Genomic DNA, 16,708 nt, shown 5'->3' on the forward strand with positions numbered 1-16,708 from the left:
AGAGCGCTTGTACAATTATCACTACTTGGTTATTTGTCATCTTGCCTCTGTATGATGAGATTGTTACTTTTATTCCATGATACGTCAAAGGAAAATACGTACTGTTCGAAGTGAACCTTGGTGTAAACACAATGCTTGCACGCTAACTAGTGTCACCTTCTCTAGTCGATTGTTTTTGGGTTAACCCTTGTCAGCTCAGTCAAGTAGAGTAAGGTAAGGGGGAAAACCTTAACAGGCACGTCAGAGATACAATAAACTACTTCTCTGCTGGAACAACCTCTTCTGCTCTCAATAAGTCGGGATCCCTCTTCTGCCTCTGAAATGAATAAGTGCTATGCACAGTGAAAAATGAAAAAATGAAAAGTCAAAAATTCAAAATGAAAAATGAATAAGGCGAAAGAAGAGAAAGGCTTCCTGCGCAGGGAGGTGATGCAAGTAACTCCGCCAGGGTACTGACCAGGCTCGTTGGCAGTAGAGCCATGCTTGTGTTCCTATGTGACTCCACCGGGGTACTGTCCAGGCTTGTTAGCAGTGGAGCAACACTAGAGATGAAACTAAGACTCTGACGACTATATTGCTTGTGCACCTATATACCCTTAACCCCAATCGAAACAATTGTGTTGCCTTGGCTTGGAATGTGTGTCAATCGACCAAGGGTTTGGCAAATGCTACATCTTACAATCAAGTTAGTGTGAAACCAAGATGAGCTGAAAACTGAACAATACTTTTGGAGGTGTTAGACTTGCTTTTCACGGACAAGTCCATTTAGAGAGCTGGAGTTCTACCGGTGTGACGCCAAGTGTTGTAGTGGCTACAACCACCTCCAAAATTTTTCTTAGCCTCGTTTGGGAGCCTCCCTTCCAACCTTCACAACAGCTTTCCTTGCTTCATCAAGTTCACAAGCTTTAGTGTCTTTCTTGCACAAAGGCAGCCTATCTGTCACAACTTGATCCATTCCCTCACAGGTTGTTCACTCGGACTTGGTCCAACTGCAGGCTTAGCAACTTCCCTTGAAAATTGTGCATTTCTGGAGGGCAACCAACGTTCCCTCCATAAATTGCGCAATCCTCTCTGGCAGCCTGTTGGGCTCCAGGATTGCGCAATCCTGCATGCTAACACTCCCAACAAGATTTGTGAAAATTTCACCAACAAGGCTACTCAATGCAGAATTTGCACAAATCTAGGCAGCAGTTAGCTGGTCTGCCTAGAAATTGCGCAAATATCTTGGGTAGTCACCCCATTTCCCAGCAAAAAATGTGCATTTCCTTCAAGCAGTCGAACAACCTCTTTCATGTGCAGTTGAGTTGACCGGTTCCCTCCGGGACTAAGCAAAATAGACTTGCATGCATAGGCTTCTTCTCCCAAGGCAATATGCAAAGGCATCCCTTGTCTCAGGGATCTATGTTTAGCAGTTGGAGGTTACATGCAAGGAGCAATTTAGAAACCTCCCACCAAGTGTTGCATTTATTGCATGCACGTCACAACCTCGATGTTATCAAAACTCATCAGCCGGATGCTGCAAAGCTCATTCCTCACATCAACCTTGCATCTCTGACATCCCACACCACATCTAGGAGTATTCGACACATTCAACTCAACTATTTTGGGGTAAGTCCGCTTCCCATGCCTTGTGTTGCATTTCTATCGCTTTCTGTGTTTTTGCTTGCGTGAGTACTGTTTTCTTGATTTCTTTGAATGCTTGCAGTCGTTTACATGTATTCCAGCTTATCCTAGCGTTGTTTCAGTTTTCGTTTCTATCTCACTGTTGTCGCATGCATGAAGTTGTTTTGCACGGATGTTCGCCCAACCGACAAACTGGCTCACCCACATGCATGTTGATATGTTTGTTGAATCTTTCATTCATGTTTTGCATGCACCATCAATCACTTCTGCTATCACTTAGAGTCACCATGCATTTACTATCTTAGTTTCTTTCAATTGCCAGTCGGACAGACCCTGCCTTCACCAAGGTTGCATTGCGCAATATGGGGAAGGAAGGCTCACCTTCCTCTCCAGATTTGCGTATTCCTACCAAGCACTGGCCTCCAGGACTGTTTTCTGTGTTTCTGGAGGACAGTGGCTACTTGGCCCAAGAAATTGCACAAATCTGTCCCTAGGCCAGCAGTCCTTCCCAGCTGGAATTGTGCATTGCGCAATCGGAGCAATCAACAACCAGACTGGACTGTGTCTTGTGCAATCTTGGCAGTCGGTCTCCCGACCACCCGGTCAAAATTGCGCAACCTTCATGATTATGCACCCAGGTATGTTGTAATTCAGTTCTCATGTTCATTTTGGTTTTCGACTAACAGATTGCTTGCTATGAGTGTTTCCATGTCTCCAAGTATCCCATGTGTTCATTTGCCTCTTAGTAGTACAGGTACAATGGTTTCCAGGAGAGTAGAGACAAAGACACCGTTCATAGCACACTTGGGGATGCAGTCGATCAAGTGTCCACAAACTTGCCCATCCACGAAGACATCAAGTTGTTCATAGACAAGGACATCAAGATATGTAGCAGCAACATCACAACGAGTAGCATCAAGAACAACAGCTAAAGACATCATACCAAATGCAACGAATGCAAGAGGAGGGTTGTTGACAATACGGAGGTGGAACAAGGTTGCAAGCTCAAGCACGTCCATTGATGATGAAAGCAACTTTGGAGACTCCGACTATGAAGTGATGGCGTGACATGAAGATCACACAAAGGCAGAAGATGAAACAAAGAAGGAGTTGCATGTGCTGAAGCAGCAACTTAGGAAGAACATGAAGCTGCACAGATAGACGAATGAGTTACAGCAGGATCAAGAACAATAGTGGGCGCATTGTGCACTCACGGATGAAACTGCGCCCGTACAAGTTAAAGATCCATCCCAGTAGCTAACACAGAGCATACATGGTGAGCAGTGTTGGTGATCACATGCAAGGGATTCAACAACATGCATGTCATTGTGCACACACATGCAATCCAACCCATTCAACACACTCACCAAGGCGAAGACAAGAAGAAAGTCCAACTGGAGTTGAACATGTACTTCGGCAAGTTGATGTGCATGACCACCAGCACACACTTGAAGATCAACAAGGACACTATGCATCAGTGTGTTGTTGGCTCTGCCGCACCCAAGAAGACCAAGTGCATGTTAGCCAACGAGTTGGATGAAGGGGCCGAACCAATTTACCGGTTGCAACGGAGGCAAGAGTTTGCTTCAGCAAGATGTCACCACAAGGTGCATACACACCATCACGAACGAACAAGATTGGCGTCAACTCACCATCTTCACCATCACAAGCATGTCAAAGGGTTGGTCTCACCATAATGGACCGAGTGTCAATGATGTCTTGCAAGGCTTGCTCAAGCCATGTTGTCTCACATGAGTACATGTGCATTGTAATGTTGAGTCATTTCAAGTGTAAGTCAAGTGTCAACAGTCGGATGTAACAGTCATAGAGTAGGTGAAGAGTCATGAGGGTAGTTGAACTGTCATAAAGGGGAATGTCAAGGGTTACCCCGCCCTTTTCTATAAATAGTCCCTCATAACTCGTTTTATAGGCTTTTGGCCAGCCAAGCTTCTACTACGACTATCTTGAAGAAGGCTTGGACAGTATTGTAACGCGCCTTGGCTTCTCCATTGCACGAAGCTAGTACATCTCTTTGGAGGAGCATGTGGATGTGGCTGTAACTTTCACTAATGGGGCTAGTTGGTTTACATGGATGTACTGTATGATTGGAACTTACACTTTTATATAATAAGAGCCAGCACATTTTCATGCATATGTTGTTATTGTAGTTAGACTGTTTTATTTGCCTTAGTGATATATGTTGTTTAACTTACGTATTTGTGTATAAACTGATTCACATGCAATTATATGAATCTTGTTGTTAATGTGTTGTATATGTTGTTAATGTTGTCCCATCTGTGTCGACTGATCTACCCGACACCAGACAAATCTTTCACATGAACCTTGCTATAACAACCATTGCACTCGTCTCAGACTGATCCGTGAGTGCTGTGCATGTTATCTTACCTTGTATATTGTGACTGCCACATCCGAGTGGACTGCTCCACCGGAAGCTGTGCATGTCCTTTTGTGTTGTGTGTTCCTAGCTAAGATGGTACTGATCCCTTTCAACATGGAACTCACCTTCACCCTCATCTCCCCTTTATGTGTTAGAACCTCTCATACACCTTCCTTAACTCACTGCATCAGTCACAACCTTGCTACTGATAGAGTTATCTTACTTGCCTCTGTGCGACATCGCGGTCAAGGTATTACCTTACGACCCACTGCTCGGACTCCTACACCAAACGGTCTGAGGTCTAATTGGGACTTCTTACTGGGGAGATCCCCTTGACATGTTAGCGAGTCCAACACCGTCAACACATGGTTAGACTTCTCAAAGAAATTTGTCGAGAAAAGTTCAAAGGTGAATTAAAACAAGGAGTTTGATGTAAAGGAGCTTCTAAATGAGTATCAGGGGTACCAAAAGGAAAACCTTGATAAAGATGAGTCTTTGCCAATTGTACAGGAGATTGAGGTCGAGAAGACTCTTTCTGAGGAATTTCCTCAATACTCAAAAGACTAGGTGGAAGTGGTTCTCCGTCAGGACCCAAAAATATAGGTTTTGGTAGAGATAAAGGTAAAGAAAAAGAAGAATAAGTTCATGGAGTAGTTGGTTCAGTTATTTGTGGTTCCTCAAGTTGTATATCTTTAGGTTGTGAAGTGTCTGAATATACAAATTCAGGTTCAATGATTTCAGGTTCTAATGACTCAAGAGTTTCAATTTCAACTACTTCAAGCTCATCAGTTTGTAAAGATGTAATTTCAAGTTTGGTAGGAGGTGACGATTCTCGTTGATTAGTCTCAGATGTGGTTCCAGAAGGGGTAGCTTTCAATGCACCAGGTTCGGTCATTTGCATTTTCTTTTTCTTACGATGACCAGGTGTTGCCTTTGGAGGTAGAGGAGGAAATATTTGCATTCTACGTGAAAGACTGGGGTGTTCAGGGTGTTCTTCCATGGTGGATTAATTAATTTTAGAAAAATAAAAAGGGGTAACTAGCTAAAAGGGATTACCAAGTCACTGTGAACTGCAATATATCGTTGTTGGTATGTGCAGGCAATCTCCCTGAATGCTATGTTCGGTGTATCACAATTAATAAGGCAACCAATTCAGTTACCTGTGGTAGTATTGCAACCTAGTGGGGACTTCCAAAATATACCCAAAGGTACGTGGAAGCGTAGTCCGTAGTGGTGTTGTCTAATGCGTAACCGTATGATGGGGGCATTTCGGTATACTCAGATGTATTTGGAGCGTAGTCCTGAATACTCGAAGGTACGTGGAAGAACGTTCTGGTATACTCCAATGTACGTGGAAAACCAACCATGCCCAGGATGTAATGCTGACAAGTAATGACAACTCCTACGTTTAACGACACCGAAACATGTCTTATAACCTAGACCACTATGTGTGTCATTAATGTTCCAAATGCTCCTTAGGTTAATTGAATAAATTTTAAAGTTAATCTTGATTAAAGTTTCAGTTTCAAGGTTCATCTAGCATGATTAAAAGAACTCTTTTTTGTTCAATGAAGATCTATCTAAGGGAAGGAAGAAGTTTCAAACAATGATTCAACAAACAAGAACTTCCTAATTAAGATCTTCAAATGTGTATTCCAATTCAATTCAAAGCCCTAATGCATGAAGAAAATGAAAAGATTCTTTTATTTTCCTTTTCAATTTTCAAATGCAATGAAAAATGAAATGCAACTAGATTATTGAATCAAAAGAATTCACATAGACTGAAACTATAATACAAAAATCTTTTATCAAATCAACAATCAGGAGAAGTTATAAAAAACCCTAATTGACAAGAAGAAACAAAAACAAACAAACTCTCATCAAAAGACAATCACACTCAAATTTAAATGGACTGTTGGTTTTACAGAGACATTGACCAGTTCGGAGACTCAGGAAAAATCACTGCAATCAAAAAATAATTGAGAGAAAGGCATAAAAATGCAAATATTTTCATCTTACAGGACCATCACATTCTATATATGATAACCAGTGTGATTCATCACACTTACAGAGAGAGACAAGTGCACTAGGTCGCTTTGTCTCAAAACAAAAAATCGTTGGGGATGATTTTTCTCAAAAGACGAAAAACAAACCCTAGCAAGCTCATAATTATACTTTCCTAAGACTGATAATTGTTTGAACAAGTCAAATTGAGTAATTTTCAAAGGTCCTAAAAGAGTAGGCAAAGGAAACCACTAAAGGAACATCTCGTTCCCTAGTATGTTCGTCAAGTTGTTTGACGAATAATTTCCTTATGTGGACAAAAGCAAACTCCCTAGATCTAGTGGCTTGATCTAGAAACAACATAGACAAAATGACTTGTGTTTTCCTTAGAGAGTTTAGAATATGGAAGAAATACTTACCTGGAATCCAACGCAAGCTCTCCTCTTCTCTTTGCTTGTAAGCTCCAACTCCAACTCCAAATGCTAAAAATGGAACTTGCAAAACAACTAAAACATGAAAGAGAACCAAAATATACAAATAACATATAATAACATCTCTAAACAATGAGTCAAGAAGACATTGTTCTACATATGCATAAATGAGACATAAGTATAGGAAAACAAAACACTTTTTATATTAATGAATGTAGGAGAAGATACAACCCTTTCAAATCTTGAACTTGTAGATGTATCCCAACTATCTTGTCCTTCCTTTGCCACAAAGCAAGCCTTCAATCACAACTCAAATGCATGGATGGATAATGGATCCTTAGGCACAAAGCAACAACATGAGGGCATAACTAAGAGTCTCCAAAAGCCAACCTAGACTCTATGGGAGGTAGTGTATTTATAGGGTAAAAGAGGTGGTTTTGGATTTACCATTCTAGGACTTAGATCCACATTAGAGGGAAGATAAGTTATAGGGATAAGAGATAAGGCCTCAAGAGTAGGAGTTTGAGATCTAATCCAATAGTAAATAGTTAAAACCACTTGGGAAGCTTCTAGAAAGAGAAGATTAGATTTTTTTTTTTTTTTTTTTTAACCGAATTCCAAGGGCCATCGCACTTGCAGTGAAAGCAACATGCGCTAGTCAGTGTAGTTTCTTTGTGTACAACTTGCAACAATGCAATTTGCATGAAGGCTAAGTGTGATGGGTCCAAAAATTAGGGTTTTGAGTTGTTTAACCCATAATTCTTGGAACTTTTGGAGAGAGGATGCTCTTGGCTTTGCTGGGGATGAATGCAAAGTGTCAATGGATGTTGATTGATCCTGTTTCACGGCCATTTGATTGGATGTGACAAAATGACTTGTAACAGGGAGGGTGTCAAAACCACAAGTGTAGATGCCTTCAAATTGTTTGATACTGAAATATATGAGCTTTTGATTGAACGCAGTGACCGAGGCTTTGGAATTTTCTCTACCACTTCCAGTTGGTCCTCATGGGTTTCGATTCTAGTGGGTTCCTCTTGATTTGGTGGATCAATTTTATTTATTTCCACCATTTCTTTTTCCTCATATTCTTGCTCAATTACACCAAATATGTTGTTGGTTGGGAGGTCTTTTTGCACACAAATATCCCTTGGGCTATCACTTCTTATACCTTCTAGATACTTGTTTATATGATTCATGTTCTTTGTTTAAGGAAACAAGGCCCCACTTTAAATGGTGTCGTGTTCCTTGGATTTTTTAACAACCTTTTACAAAGTGACTATAATCATGACAAGAGTTACACCTAAAGAGAATTTAATCATCATCAAGGGTCTATGCATAGCTCCAACCCTCCATATTGAATTGGATTGCCTTTGGCATACCCTTTTGTAGATCTATTTCTAACCAAATTCTAGCACAAGAGTAAATATTCCTTTTAAGATAAGCCCAATCTATATAATGACCCAAATTGTTTCCTATTTATTTTTGAGAATCTTTGTCTTATAAAAGGATTGGGAGATGTGGCGATCTCACTCACACTAGCATAGTTGATATTTCCATGAATGAATCAAAGTCCAAGGTCTAGTGGGTAAGGAATTATCCCTTGGAATTGATGAAGCAGGGACTTGATTTGAATATTTTATCTTGTTCTTCCTTGTTGTCAAATAAAAACAAATAATAATCTTGGCCACAATAATAACCAAAGATTTGACATGGGACAATAGCTTGGCGCTTTGAGATCCATGCTTGGACTTCTTGAGGGTGCAAAAAAGACTAGTAAACTTTTCAATAAGAGCTTCCTTGTGCAACATTATGGCTTTCCTCTTCAACTCTAGAGGCATATCCAACTCAGGGATGGCTCAACTCTTTTCACAAACTTACTCTTCTTCAGGCATTTTCCACCAGCAAAAGATCTAAACATAGTAGCATAGGGTTCTTCCTTGTGGTTATCAAAAACCTCCATGGTGATTATGGACCTTTAACATAGGTTTGAGGAAGTGATTACAACCAAAGAGACCATCAATGATAAAAAAACACAATCTAGTGCTAATGATGTCCCTTCTCTAGGAAGGGTACACAAGTCCTTCAACTGACATAAGGGGAGGAAGATATACTACTAGAAAGGTTTCTTCAGAAAGTTTCAAAGGTTGTCGATGGATAAGGTTTTCCCTAGCCACTAAAAAATTTACAATCAATGAATATTTTTTATTATGAGTGAATATTTTTTAGATTATGAATGAATATTTTTAAATGTGACTTTCTATTATGAATACAAACATTTTCCAATGATTCTATAAAGATAATATGACAAACTAAACTAATCCCTAAAATAAAAAAGAAAATGGCTTTAAAAAAGTGAGAAGTCCACCAAAAAAACAAAAAACAAACTTATACACAAATTCATGACTTCTCATTTATGAGTGGAAACATAAATCTGAAAAGTAAGTATAAGTTTTCGAAATTATATAATATACCGTTAAAAAACACAACTTAATTTACATTCCAAGAAAAAACACTTACTAAATTTACCTTGATTTACAGGAAAGGAAAAGCTCTTACTAAATTTATATATCCACCTTTATAATTTAATTCCAAAAAAGCACCAACTTAGTTTTACGTTGCACCACTTCAGTTTAAAATTCCGCCCATCGGTAAAAAGGGTTTTATGCTCCGGTTTTCATAGGGCGAATATTGTATTGCTATGTGGTGTGTAAATTGTAATTTACCGTGAGAAAGCGATTGATGCGATAACCGAGAATACACACGCGCACGACAAATAGATTTTCTCACGTGTAAGCCAACCGGATGATAATCGCCGTTGGATTGCAAAGTGGGAGCGTAAGTAAGTATGGTGGAAAGGCGCGGGGAAACAATTGACAGAGAAAAGCTTTTCGACTAAAAAGCCAAACAATTGACAAAGAAAAGCTTTTTCGACTAAAAAGCTATCCGCTCCGTTTAGAATTATGGGACATAGCGTTATTTTATAAAGTCCTTGGCCTCGCCTGCTCACCAATTTAATTCAAATCTCTCTAACGGAAATGAAAGAGCCGAAGTCTGGGAGTTTAATTTTAATTTTAGGCCAGCTGAGTAAGGCTGCACTGGTGCAAGAATCAATGCACTCAGGGAGGCTGCAAGAATCAATGCACTCATGGAGCGGCTGATCAGCTATGGGGATTCTTTCATGCTTTTGTGGATGCAGGGTCAGGTAATGGATACTTTATTTTTCCAACAAATTTCTGTAATAATGTCTGTTAGATTTGTTTAATTTTGTATTCCACCTATTATATTTATTTTCTTCTCTTCTTTGGTATTTTGCATATGCAATTTGCAGTCTATTTAGTGCCTAATGTATGTTGAGTAGGGATGATTGGCTGTGGGATAGGAATTATTATCTTCAAGGATTTATTCAGAACCTAATTTAGATGTGTTTCTGATTTCCATATCTAGGATACATTTTCATTTTGATGGATGCACAGCTCAGTCACTGACTAACGTTGCAGCCATGACAGGTATATTTCTTGTTTTTATTTTATATTCATATTCATGATTTATTTTATTCTTTGGTTTTGGTTCCAGAGCGGAATTTTCTTATCCTTCCTCATCAAAGCCATGACCCACCCTATCAATTTGCCATCCCTGCAATTGAACTGGCTCTCCTCCCCTGTTTTGACGTGATTTCCTCACCTGTTTTTAATCGATTACATCTATTCTCTTCTTGCTATAGAGATTTTTTCTTGAGTAGGTATGATTGGCTGTGGGATAGGAATTATTATTTTCATGGATGCACAGCCCATCCACCGGGGTTTCTTAAAGGATTTATTCAGAACCTAATTTAGATGTGTTTCTGCTTTCCGCATCATGGATGCACAGCCCAGTCACTGACGAGCGTTGAAAGAAATTCTATCATTTTTATTGTTTTCCCACCGTATCACATTACACGCCAGCCCCTTCTTCTCCCAATCGAGGCGATTGAGGAAGCCAACTGACTACCAGGTAAGCTTCATTGTCTGGGTTTTATGTTATTTCGTTTTCTATATTTTGCCTCTTTTCACCCAAACCTTCTACTGTCCCGCTCATTCTTTGTTTCGCTTCCTTACTATGGCCTCATCCTCTTCATAAACTATCGTCTCAGGAAGCTGGTAATCTGTCTCCCATCTTTTATAACTCTGTTTTTCTAAATTTTCGTATAGAAATCTGCATAGCATAAAGTAATCTGAAACTCGATATTGTTGGCGTGAACGAACAGAGGACGAGAGTGAGTTTGAGTACAAAGAGGGTCCGAAGGGGTCTGAGCACTGGGGAGAACTCAAGGAGGAATGGAAGGCCCGCGGGAACGGGACGCATCAGTTCCCATCGATGTGGTGAAGAGACATGCCATAATTTATCCGAACCTGGGCAGGCTCCGCAGAAAAACGGTACAATCTCAAACCCCTCTTTTCAATCCCTGCTATCCTAAATTACATTATTGCTATTTAGGCGTTGCTAAAGGGTTTTACATCGAAGTGTGCATTCATAGTTGAAGAAAAGAATAGTGCCAAGATGCCAAGGCAATAAACAATTTTTTCCACCATATTTCAAATATTTAGTACTCAGATTTAAATTAGTTTGGGCAATTTGCTCAGATTTTTCCATCACTTCTTTGCCCAACCTTTTCAACTCTTTAGATGTCGGAAACTTTGAGATCTAAGGGTTGTTTGGAAAATATCTATATGCCAATGCTGGGGAGTGAAGGAAAAGCTAACACAGTAAATGAAAGCTTTCCGACTACCAATGACCATTTTAAAGAGTAATTGTAATGCATGGCAGGTTAGCTCTTGCCTTCTACTGTAGAGTATTTGTATTAGATTACACCGCCACAACTTAAAGCCAATGATCGTTTAGGCACGTGGTAGATGAATATGTGAGTAAGCATTTAATGAAAATAACAACGACTCATTCTTCTTAGCCAGCTTTGAAGACAGGGCAAATAACCTATTCCTATTCAGGTTTGTTTGGACTTCATGATGAGAAATCCCGATTTTCATTTCCTGGAGACCCCAATCATTTTGGAACCTATTGACATCATCCTCATCCAATCTTTCACTCTCTTTGCACCTCTCAATTGCTCTTATTTTCATTTTAGAGCTGCCAAAACAACATGGATACCTGATTCCCTGACACACATTGATATCACTTTTATCTATCTTCTTCTGTATGTACAGCAATAGGTTTTCTTGAGGAATCCTAGTAGGATCCTTCAAAATTTACTTTCACTCATCAATTATTGTTCCATATAAGCTCTTCGAAAACCTATGAAACAAATTGTAGTAGTAACTGTCGTGGTACTTGAGGTGGTAGGGATGATTGTGTTGATCATCAAAGTGAAGGACTGTTATAGCCTCCAAAAGCTACAAATTGATTCAAATCTTCCTTGAAAATAAAGCCAACCCTCTTTCTCAGTTTAGTTGGTTTTGTTTTACTTGTCCTATATCAACAAAGATTCTTGTATGTATGCACCCTGGAAATTCTTTTATGTATGTAAGTGAGAATTACATCTCATAGTAAGCTTATTCCACCGGAATTAGAATCCTAAAAATATTGGTCATTTCACAACACAATGATATCTAGGTATGCATATTTTCTTTGCTTCCCCTCTTTTCTTGCTCTGTTAATGTAATATTGACCTCGATTGTTCGGCGTCAGCTTGAATGCCCAACCGACACGTCCCTTGGAAGAGACACGACGTTTCATGGAGGGTGACTCATATATATAAGATGATAGGAAAGGAGTTGGAACATCAATCAACCGAAGATCAACAACATGTCATCGCTAGAAAAGGGCACAACAAAAGAAGAAGATAGTTGGGTCACACGAAGGAGCTCGCTCTCTAAAGCAAGCCGCGGAAGAAAGTTGTGCAAGCTTGTGGAATGCAATATTGCTGAGAGTGGTACAACGTGGGGTATTTGTGTATTGAGGTTGTTTGTAGGTCGAAGGGCGAAAACTTGGATTTTTATTGGGTTTGGTTGCGGGTTGCTAGTTGAAGGGTTGTAACTCGATTATTGTATAGTTGTATTTGTGAAGGGTTGTGGCAGCAAACTATTTGGAGTTCCTCCCAACCGAATCGAAGTCCATTTTAAACCGAAGTTTTGTGTATGGAAAATTTATAGTCAAAGAGAAGTTGGGAAATTGTTTTGGGAGTTCCCCCTCTCGTTTATTGAAGTGTTATTTATGTAAATGATTCATGTTGTATATGAATGAATGCGATTATAGCAGAACTTAAGTTAATTGAAGTAACCTATAGTTGAAGTTAAGCTTTGAAGTGGATGTTGTAGTGAGATTTGATTGAACACCGATTTCGCTAGTATAAGATACCGGTCTCGACATAGGGTACATGGGCTAGAGGCATAGTACAAGCATTAGAAAACTCAAGTTGGTTTCACCATTGAGGAGAAAGCGTGTCGGTAATGTACACCTCAGGGGACTCAGGAATCTCATAGCTTAGAGGAACCTCACCATGTTTTGAGGCTTATAACATGCCTTCGGGCGGGATATTGAGCTTGTTGATCCTACAAGATTTCATCCTTTGAGGGAAGACCCTATATCTTCAATGGTTTTGTTTACATTTGGCATACCTTGGTTATTGTCTTAGTCTCCTTTACCTTGTGGATGACAAGTGACTTTCTTGTAAATTTTCTAGGCTAAGGAGTTGGTGTTGCCTTTGCCTCTACTTGAGCCAACCCAAAAATATTATCATTGGACGTATATAGCTTGTTTGGACAATGAGATTACCATGTTTGAATTTTTAGCATGCAATAGTAGTCTCCCACTTGTGAATCATTCATGCCAATGGTGGGAATTAGTCTTTTCCATTTTTTTCTTTTTTCCTCTCTATATTTTCTCGTTTTTTAAACTCTATTTTTGATCACCTCACTAGTGATTGATTCCCTCTTAAGTCATTGTCATGAATAGGGCCCAACATGAGATACTTCTTCCTATATGGTTCTACTCAACATGCTCCCTCCTCCTTGTTACTTCCTTGGAACGCTAGTTTTGTTTGTTGCATCTTGTCGACTGCAGCTATGGGATTGCTTAATCATTTATCTAACACATCTTTCCGCTAATATTTTGCTCGTTGAATTTTCTAGTATCACCCTTGTGTCGATTTGGAGGAAGATGTTAATAGATGGATTGAGAGTTTCGAGGAGGAATAAGACCGAGAAGAGGATGTATATGGAGGGATGTTCGTGGATTGGGATGGAACCGTGAAGTCAAATATACTAGGCCATAACGATCCAATTTCGATGAAGTTGATGGAAGAGAGTATGGGTAGGTGTTCCTAGCCACCTTTGATAAATTATATTGTAGAGAAGTATGGAGGGTTCATACTGTTGAGAAATCTAAGACATCAATAGTTAGGTGATTTCTCTACTTATGATAATTGCTTGTGATAGTCTTTTTACTTCTTGATTACGATCTTCTCTTCTTGAGTTATTATTGTGTTATTTTCATCAAGACAATTATGAAATCATGAACAATAAAGAGACAAGAGACATAGTATATAGGCTTGTCAGTCAGGGCCAAAACCTCTCCCTCTTTGAGAGGAAAACCCAAACGAAATTCTTCTTATAGATCTTCAATTGATGAATACGAAGACCATGACAAAGACCTATGATGCTAGAGGCCTCCCAAGACCAAGTCACTAGCCTACTCTTCAACGCTGTTCTTCCTCTTCCTCTTTTTGTCTCGACCTGTTCTTGTAGGTCTGCAACCATACAACATAAACCCTAGATGATTTTCGCTCCTTGAATAGTCTCCTAAAGAGGGAGACTCCTTTTACTTCCCTACTCGGCTACCTAGAGCGAAGTCCTTTCCAAAACTTGATAACCCTTGTATGACTGCAAACTTCGGTCTATCCTTGCCAACTTTGGATTTGCAATCTCTTGCACGTGTGATGGTAATCTGGCCCAAATACAATCAACCAATGATGACCCTTTCCTTCGCTATCTTCTCTTCCTTCTTCATTGATTTAGAGGCTCTTTCTTTGTATGTTTCTCACATTTCTTCTTAGACTTGCTTCACCGAATTGCTTGCTTCCAAATGAGGTCGAGCATGGGTATATATAGTCGTTGGTCAGGACTGTTTAGGCCGACATGTTCCCTTGGAGAAAGGCCGACTTCATCTTCTAGATTTATCTCTTTGTTGTAGGCCGACTTGAGTGAGGGCTAGTTACAAGGTCTTGGAGGGTTACAAAGACAAGTATGACTCTTTACAATGTGTAACATGCCTTCATTACATGACAATGACTCTTTAGACTTTTATGACTAGATGACAATATCCCTAAGGGCTCTCAATGGGAGCCTCGACTAAAAAAAAAATCTCTTGCTCATGAAACCCATGATGCAAGCATTACAATAATTTTATTTTTCTTCTTTACATCCCTTACATAAAATCACAATTACATGTCATTATGAAGATCGAACCTAGTTACACTTTTCAACACATGCCAGGTATGTGTGGATTCTTCTCGGAGATGAAGAGAGATGGCCTTGTGATGTGGAAAGGGAAGTCGTATGACTTCCCCACACCACCATCTTTTTGAAGATCATGAAGGAGATGGGCTCACTATAACTTGCTTGTGATGGTGAGACCCTAGGATCTTGAGATGCCATTTTATGACGCCTCATGATGAACAAAATCGGAGGAAATATTGTGTGACAGGGAAGAGGTGACAATGGTTGCACGTGTTTGGGTGCATGTGTTCTTGTGGAGTTGATGCTACGGTCAGATAGCTACCTGAATAGTCAATTGCACGAGGGGATCCAACACATGTCATTCTTGCAAGTTGCGATACATGAATAGAAATGGTATATATGTTGGAGAGGAGATTCTTTTTATATTGATGAATACAATTGATGCAAAGGTTGTTTATGATGACAATCTTCAAGCTTTGGCTAAGAAATTTGTCCAGGGGTGTGCTGTCGAGGGTGACAACCATCTTGAAGTGGGGGGGTGGGGGTATGTCAAGCCCATATTCTAGGCATCCGAGCACGCCTAAGTTAGGGCGAGTCGAGTTAGGTGGAATGGCTTGGTCGACACAAAGAGCACGCCCGAGATGAGTTCGATGGAAAGAATTCGGTGAGACAAGCACATGAAGAATGCACCTGAGATGAGTTTAGTAGAATGATTGGAAGAAATTGGAGAGTCGACATGATGAGGGTGCCTAGCCGAGGTGCACCTGATCGAAGATAAGGCCCACCTAGCTGAGATGCACCCAACCGACGACATGGTGTGCCCATCTGAGATGCGCCCGACTGATGACAAGGTGTGCCCATCTAAGACGTTCCCGCCTAAGTTCGCAATGTACGCGACCGAGGTTGAGACGTGAAGGCACATGACTGAAGGTGAACCAAAGGAAAGTTTGTATGCGACAAAGGATGCTGCATAATTTGGGGTTTATGGTCGGCTTGAACGAAGGAAGGTTGGCTCGAACGTCCAACCAACACATCCCTTGTAAGAGACATGACTGTTCATGGAGGGTGACTCATATATATAAGATTTGAGGAGAGGACATCAATCAATCGAAGATCAACAACCTCTCATTACAAGACAAGAAGGAGACAATGAAGGAAGAAGAGAGTTGGGTCTCACGTAGGAGCTTGCTCTCGAAAGCAAGTTGCGGAAGGAAGTTGTGCAAGCTTGTGGAACGAAGTATTGTTGAGGGTGGTACACCATGGGGTATTTTTGTATTAAAGTTGTGTGTAGGTCGAAGGGCTGCAACTTGGTTATGTTTTTGGGTTTGGTTGTGGGTTGCTAGTTGAAGTGTTTGTAGTCCGGTTACTGTATATTTGTAGTAGTGAAGGGTTGTTGTAGGGAAATGTTTGGAGTTTGGCCGAATCGAACCAAAGTCCATTATAAACCACAGGTTTATATACTGAAGTTTTGTAGTCAAAGAGCAATTAGAAAATTGTTTTGAGAGTTCCCCCTCTCTTTTATTGAAGTGTTATTTCTGTACATAATTCGTGGTGTTTATGAATGAATGTGATTATTGTTGAAGTTAAGTTAATTGAAGTAAACTCTAATTGAAGTTAAGTTTTGAAGTGGCTATTGTACTGAGATTTCATTGAATAGTAATTTCACAAGTATAAGATATCAGTCTCGCTACAGGGTACATGGGCTAGAGGCATAGTATGAGCATTAGTAAACGCAAGTTGCTTTCGTTATTGAGGAGAAAGTGCATCGGTACCGCACACCTTAGGGGACTCGGGAAGCTCACAGC

General features: G+C 40.0%; 1 long non-coding RNA gene across 1 annotated transcript; it reads left to right on the forward strand.

Annotated features, from left to right (window-relative positions):
- The first annotated feature begins 9,408 nt into the window (after positions 1 to 9,408).
- Positions 9,409 to 10,818, forward strand: LOC149165231 (uncharacterized). The gene is made up of 3 exons (XR_016260097.1): positions 9,409 to 9,658; positions 9,901 to 9,962; positions 10,700 to 10,818. It is a non-coding gene; the product is annotated as an uncharacterized LOC149165231 (long non-coding RNA).
- The last annotated feature ends 5,890 nt before the right edge of the window (positions 10,819 to 16,708 follow it).

This window comes from Pinus tabuliformis, chromosome 5_1 (genome assembly GCF_031772625.1).
Source record: "Pinus tabuliformis cultivar Carrire ecotype Pingquan chromosome 5_1, CPIR1, whole genome shotgun sequence".
In the NCBI taxonomy this organism is placed as follows: Eukaryota; Viridiplantae; Streptophyta; class Pinopsida; order Pinales; family Pinaceae; genus Pinus; species Pinus tabuliformis.